Genomic DNA, 6,343 nt, shown 5'->3' with positions numbered 1-6,343 from the left:
GATTCTGTGCAGTTGAGTGCTTGGCAGATTCAGTTGAGATATAGAATAGTATAGTTAGATATAATAATTTAATAATAATAAATAATAAGATAATAATATAACAATTACCGGGTGGGCAGACATTGGGAGTTGCTGCAGCCCCCCGAGACCTTGCTGCTTGCTTGAGAGCGGCCAAACACCTCCTAAACTTGACAACCTTTAACCTCATGTCCCCCGGTGCTCTTATCTGTGGCTGCAGCTCTCTCCACACAGAGCAGCAGGCACAACTTTCCCAGGCATTTTCCTGGGGAAGGCTGTGAGAAGATCAGAGAAAAGAATGATAAACAATTCTTATCTTCACTTGCTGCACCTGTTGTTGTGAACATGTGGAAGGTGTTATGGAGATTTGTTTACCAATGGATGATTTCTTAATTGGCCACTGGTGATGGTGTTTGGATTTTAATTGACCAATCAGGTCTGACTGTATCGGACTCTCTGCAAGGGCAATGGGTTTTTCTTAATAATATAGTATAGTATAGTATAGAAAAATATATTGTGATAAAGTAATTAATTAACCTTCTGATAAGATGGAGTCCTCTTCATCATTCCTCCTGGATGTTGGGCAAAACCATTTCCTATAGTGAGGAGCAGGAGCTGGTGTTCAGCACCTCCAGGACGTGGGGACCAACCCCACCAGCTGCAGCCTCACTCAGGGAGGCCCTGCAGAGCCCAGAACCTCGTGGGGTGAATCCTGCAGTGCCAGCCCTCACTCTGGGGGTTGTTGGTTGGTAAAATCTTCCTTCCTCTGTGCCAGGGCTGGTTTTCCCTGTGGCAGAGTGGGCAGGGTGGATGTTCCACGTGGGCACTGGTGCCTGGCACATCCCGGGGGCACTGGCATGGGCAGGAGGGGTTTGGGGTGGGGGTCCCAGCCCCTGGATCTGCCCCCTGCTCGTGGCACAGCCCAGAGGAGCCGAGCAGGGCTGGCTGTGGCCCTGCATGGCTGCTGAGCACTGGGAAGGAGCCGCTGGTTTATCTGATATGATTTAATCAGCCCTATAATTAGATTAATTTGTTGATTTGATAGCAACCCATTTCTCGCTGTTAGATTTGTTTATGTGTGTTTTATGCTCCAGTTTGGCAATAAAATAGGAACTGAGGAGGTGGGAAAAATCCCTCAGAATGCCCGTGCTCTGACCCTATGGATGGATGTGGGCATCCAGGGATCCCTGTGTGGGGTGGGGATGGGATGGGCAGCCTGGCACGGGCTGGGTACCCAGGATGGCCCCAGTCCCACTCCAGCCACATCCCCACATCCTAATGCCAGAAAGGAGAAATCACCCCAAAGTGGTTCATGGGGCAGCACAGCAGTTGTGGAGTGCTGCAAACCAGGCAAGGCAGGGGGCAGAGAGAGCTTTGGAAAGGCTTTGCCCCCTGCTCTGGGCTCAGCTTGGCACGGCAGGGCACAGCCTGGCACGGCAGAGCCTGGCACAGCATGGCCTGGCAGGCAGCAGCTGCTGCTGATGGATGGGAATGGACACGGAGCTCATGGCGCCTTCAGGAACAGCCCGTGCCAGCCCTGCCTGTCCCCTGCCTGTCCCCTGCCCTGCCCCCAGAGCCAGGAGCAGCACCAGGGCACCCACAGGCACAGCATCATTCCCGGTCTCATCCCCTCCTGCTGGCAGGACGGGAGGTGTCACCTCCTGCCACGGAGGCTGCTGGCATTGCCAGGTGCTGGGGACAGCCGTGTCACCTCCTGCCCCCGCCTCGGGGCTGCCTCCCCAGCAGGTGATGCCTTGAGCAGCGTGCCATCCCCCATGCCAGGCTGGCAGCCGGGCTGAGTAATGCCAATTAAAGCTGGGATCGGGGAGGAGGGAGGGCTGGGGCAGCAGCGAGCGCCGGGGTTTGCGGAGCCGCCGGAGCCAGGAGCGCTTTGATGGGCAGCGCCTTTGATCAGAGATCTGAATGCAGCCCTCACGTTTCCCCGTGTGAGCCCGCTGCCTAATTACCACATGGCAGGGCCGCTCCGAGCCCTCGGCACGTTGCTGGAATAGATTTCCCCGGTCCAGCCTGGAGAAGGACATCGATCCTGCCCACAGCCGCAGGCTCATGCTAAACATTGCATCCTATCGATTTTTTCCTCCCCCCTTTTCCCCCTTTTTTTTCCTTTTTCTTTTTTTTTTTTTATAAGAATTTTCTTTATTTTCATTAAATCATTAATCAGGGAGAAATCTACATTTTTATCATTTCTATGGCTGGAGAGGAAGAGAGGAAAGTTATATTGCCATAGAAACCGTTCCCTACCATTCTCAGCCTCCGAGCAGTCCCTCTTGTGCTGTCTCTTGTCAAAAGGCGTAATTGTTGCTCCTGATCTTCACTGCTCAATTAGCAGTGATGTCTCCCTTCAAGTTAATTGCTGGAGATGGGAGGAAGTAGGACAAATGTAACCTTTTAGATGAAAAGATCTCTCCCCCCTCCCCGCTCCTTCCCCGCCTTTCCTCGCTGGCAGCGCTCAGGGCCCCTCTGCACTGAGCCGTGCTGGGGGAGCCCCCCCGGCCTGGGCAGGTTCCACCCATCCCTGCTCCCTTCTGGAGAGCCCTCCCCAGCTCCCTCATCCCGCTATCCATGGCAGGACCCCTCTGTGCCCTCCCTGTGCCTCTGCCGGGTGCTCAGCCCCAGTTCAGCCTCTCCCCTGTCACCCCCACGCCATCAGTGTCACCTCCTGAGCTGGGACAGCCTCCCTGGCTTCTCCAGGGCTGCCATGGGTTTCTCCAGGCCTGGTGCAGCTCCCATGGCACCGTCCCACGCTGCAGCAGTGTAGGAGCATCAGGGGGTAGGACAGTGGGGATGGATGGAGACGAGAGATCTCTGAACCAGGTCAGGAATTTGGGGTTCATTGCAAAGGGCCTGGGTGCAGGGCCCTGCTGGGAGCTGCCAGCCACAGCTCAGAGCAGGCTGAGAGAAGAGAGGGGGAGAGAGGATGAGAGGGTGAGAGACCAAAAGCATAAGAGAGCAAAAGGGGTAAGAGCATAGAAAAGAAAAAGCTAAGAGAGCCAGGTTCCCATTCCAATACAATAAATCTTCTTCTGTGTTGAATGTTCTCATTCTCACTAAGCAATCTAGTACAAGATACAAATCCTACAGCATTTCCATACAGCCTATAAGAATCATTACATTACCATCCTGTGTTACATTTTAAACCCTAAAAACTCCTCTTTGGACCCCTTCTGCCAAGCTGTAGGGTCTGCTCTGACCCTTGGGTCTGTCTGCAAGCAGAGGGTGTTGTTCCATCAAAAGGGGATTACCCTCAGCTGGCCACACCATTGTTTTCCAGTTGTTCAGTAACTGAGGGATCTCAAAGCTTGCTTTCATTTCAATCTCACTTACAGTTTTTATATTCTCAAAATCTTTTGCCAGGCAGTCATATTTATAAGGCTTTCCTGTTTCATCCTCCCCAACACAGCAGAGTTTGTCCCTGGGGTCCAGGGGCGGGGGGACCCCTGCACACAGCCAGGACTAAAACTGGGCTGAGGGTGAAGGGTGGGGTGGAAAAACAAGCGGGAGGGTTTGATCCTGCCCACACAAACCTGTCTGATGGGAGCAGGGACCGAAGCCAGCAGGGGGAGGGCTCAGTGCTGCCTGGACAGAGGGTTTGTCACCCTCAGGGATGGCAGACGAGCCAGACAATCCATTAAGGAGAGGAGAAGTGTGGCAGCTGCCTGGAGCTTGGCAGGCTGAAGAGGAGCCCTCAGACACCGACTGGAGTGTCTGCAAGACACAAATCACCCAGGCCAGGCACGGTGAGCGGGGCACAGACCCGGTGGCACTGCCAAGTGTGTGGGCTGGCAGTGCTGGCATGGGGACAGGCAGGGACAGGGGTGGGGACAAGACAGGCTGGTCAAACCTGGGCCACAGGACCCCCTCCTTGTGCCAGGTCAGGAAACCAATGAGCCCTTGAAGCTCAGGATGGAGGGGAGGGCAATGTGGATGCCCAGAGGATGGGGGGTGTGGGGGCACCCCGAGGGCTGTGTGGCAGCCAGAGCTGGGCACAAGGGAAGGAGGGGTCACCGCCCATGGGTGACTCTGGGGCACCCTGGAACACACCAAGAAGGTCCAGGGCAGGTCCAGACTGACATGAGGAGAGCTGATGCTGTCTCCTGGCAGCCATGGAACCAGGGAATCGTGCAATAGTTTGGGATGAGAGACCTCAAAGCCCATCCAGTGCCACCCCTGCCAGGACAGGGGCAATTCCCCCATCCCAGGGTGCTCCAGCCTGGCCTTGGGCACTGCCAGGGATCCAGGGGCAGCCACAGCTGCTCTGGGCACCTGTGCCAGGGCCTCAGCACCCTCTGGGTATGGAAGGTGTCACCAATGTCCTCAGACACCTCAACACCTCCCCTGCAAGGACCCTGCTGCTCCCAACAGAGCAGGAGCAGGGAGAGCCCTCACATCCCGCCCTGCCCTGCCTGAGCTGCGTCCCAGGAGGTCTCAGCTCCTGGGGACCACGGCTGCAGGGCCAGGGCTGAGGGGTCTGGGTGGATGGGCCCTCTCAGCCGAGCCTTTTTCCTCTGCTGGAAACACCCCAGGGATGCTCTGAGGAGCAGCCCACCTCACTCCCAGGAGCTCTGGAGGTGAACTGGGGCAGACCCACCTCCTGCAGCAGGCCCAGGGCACAGGAGGCTGAGCCAGACCTGCTCAGCCAGACCAGCCCTTGTTAAAGCCCAGCCTCGCTGCTGCTCAGTGAATCTCTGTGAGAGGAGCCTGCTGAGGGGCCAGGAGGGCATGGGCAGCCCTGCTCTGCCCTTGGGGCTCCCCCAGCCCCAGGCTGGTTACTGCTGGGATAGATTGATCAGGGAATGATGGAATATCCTGAGCTGGAAGGATCATCCAGCCCAGCCCCTGTCCCTGCCCAGAGCCCCCAGCAATCCCCCCTGTGCATCCCTGAGAGCGTTATTCAAACGCTCCTGCAGCTCTGGCAGCCTCGGGGCCGTGCCCATTCCCTGGGCAGTGCCAGCACCCTCTGGGGGAGAACATTTCCTTGATGTCCATGCCAACAGCCCTGGCCCAGCCCCAGCCGTTCCCAGGGGCTGTCCCTGTCCCTGAGCTGCAGTTGTGGTTGGGATGGAGCTGTGAGAGTGGCAGATTGGAAGCAGGGGGAGCTCTCACCTTGAGGCGCTGGCGAGGGCCGTGGGCAGCCCTGCTCACAGCCTGAGCTGGGCAGGAGCTGCTCTCCAGCCCTCGGGGCAATGGCCCCAGAGCTGTGGCCTTGGCTGATTGTCCCCTTTGCCCAGTCTGACAGTAATTCCTCATTTCCTTGCACAGAGAGAACTGGGGGAGCCAATCTCCCAAATGCATCCATGTGTGTGGTGGTGTTCACAGGGGTCCGAGGATGAGAGAAGAGATGAGGATCTGACTCCATGTTTCAGAAGGCTTGATTTATTATTTTATGATATATATTACATTAAAACTATACTAAAAGAATAGAAGAAAGGATTTCATCAGAAGGCTAGCTAAGAATAGAATAGAATCGAAGGAATGATAACAAAATGTTGTGTCTTGGCCAGAGAGTCCGAGCCAGCTGACTGTGATTGGCCATTAATTAGAAACAACTACATGAGACCAATCACAGATGCACCTGTTGCATTCCACAGCAGCAGATAACCATTGGTTACATTTTGTTCCTGAGGCCTCTCAGCTTCTCAGGAGGAAAAATCCCAAGGAAAGGATTTTTCATAAAAGATGTCTGTGACAGACCCGAGTCGCTCTCCTGGCTGCTGTCACTCCCTGCATTGCTGAGCAGATCCACCCTCAGCCCCTGCTCCGGGACCATCCCCACCTGCCCAAGGCACAGCCACCCTCTCTGGGCTTGGGCACTGCTGTCCTGAGCAAACCCTGCTCCAGGGCCGCCTGTCCTGGCTCCTGCTGGTCCCAGACCCGCCCCAGCACCCTGCACCAGCCCCCGAACGCTGCCCTGGCCACGGCTGCACCTCCTGTAACGCTTGGGATGCTCCTCCTGCAATGCTTGGGAAGGCCTTTGAACCAGGACAAAACCACCTGGTGAGGCTGAACAGCGACATTTCGGGGCTGAGCACATGGAGGAATCACTCGAGGACGTTTCCCTGCCTCCGGAAGGTGCCGAGGAGCAGTGAGGAGCGATCGGCGCCGGGGCTGCGCTCCCGCTTCCCTTCCTCGGGCTGCAAACAAGCCCTTAACATTTCAGCGAGAGGCTCTGCCTGCGGAGACACGCGGGGTGCCGAGAGCTTCTCCAGAGCCCCCGGAGGCCGCCGCTGTCCCCGGGAAGGTGGCAGGAGGGGTGAGAGCCCCCGGGGGCTCCGGGCAGCTCCGTGTCCCCGGCGGAGGGGGGGCA

Source organism: Geospiza fortis, unplaced genomic scaffold (assembly GCF_000277835.1).
Source record: "Geospiza fortis unplaced genomic scaffold, GeoFor_1.0 scaffold320, whole genome shotgun sequence".
Lineage (NCBI taxonomy): Eukaryota > Metazoa > Chordata > Aves > Passeriformes > Thraupidae > Geospiza > Geospiza fortis.
This window is presented reverse-complemented; position numbering follows the sequence as displayed.